General features: G+C 38.4%; 1 protein-coding gene across 1 annotated transcript in view; it reads left to right on the forward strand.

The window, feature by feature from the left end:
• The first annotated feature begins 415 nt into the window (after positions 1-415).
• Positions 416-609, forward strand: part of HRH3 (histamine receptor H3) — a 69,445-nt gene continuing 69,251 nt past the window's right edge. Inside the window, exon 1 of the mRNA XM_044090415.1 lies at positions 416-609. This exon is cut by the window's right edge and continues 347 nt beyond it. The gene's annotated coding sequence lies outside the window, so the exon portion shown is untranslated.

Here is a 609-nt window from a genome sequence, read left to right on the forward strand (position 1 = left end):
CTGATTCTTGACTGAAAAGGGAATAGTTATTATTCTGTTTTCAGCACTTTTCGTGGGAATACTGAAATCAGCATAGGTATCCTTGAAGACAGATGTGTAGAATTATTGTTGAGAATAGTAATGCTATGTGAAGGGTGTGTGATATAATGTAACAGCATCAGAGATGTTACTGGCTTCACTGCTTGTCTAGTTGGATTCTGTTATGAGTGAGAGATATGAAGCATATTATTGTGGAAAACAGATTCTTTCACACACAATTATGTTATGCAAATAGCATGGTTAGTCTGTGAAAGCTCCAGTAAGCCTTGTATTCCTTCCCAACCAATAAATGAGCTCTGATCTAGAGACTGTCACCGCAGCATAGAGGGAGACAGTGAGATGAGACAGAAAAACTGAGGAGGGAAAAAAAAACGTCTTGGTTTATGCCCTTTCTAGGGACTGTTAGAGGGAGAGAGACAGAGTAGCAGACAGGAGGAGAGGAAGCAAGTGAAACAGACAGACAAAAAGAGCTTTTAGTTTGTTTTCTTTCATTTCCATTCATCTTTAGTGATGATGTTATGCATTTCAAAGGCTCTTCTTGTACAAGATAAAATTGCACTTTTTGAGCAC

Source organism: Protopterus annectens, chromosome 12.part0, assembly GCF_019279795.1.
Source record: "Protopterus annectens isolate FY-2018-M chromosome 12.part0, PAN1.0, whole genome shotgun sequence".
In the NCBI taxonomy this organism is placed as follows: domain Eukaryota; kingdom Metazoa; phylum Chordata; order Ceratodontiformes; family Protopteridae; genus Protopterus; species Protopterus annectens.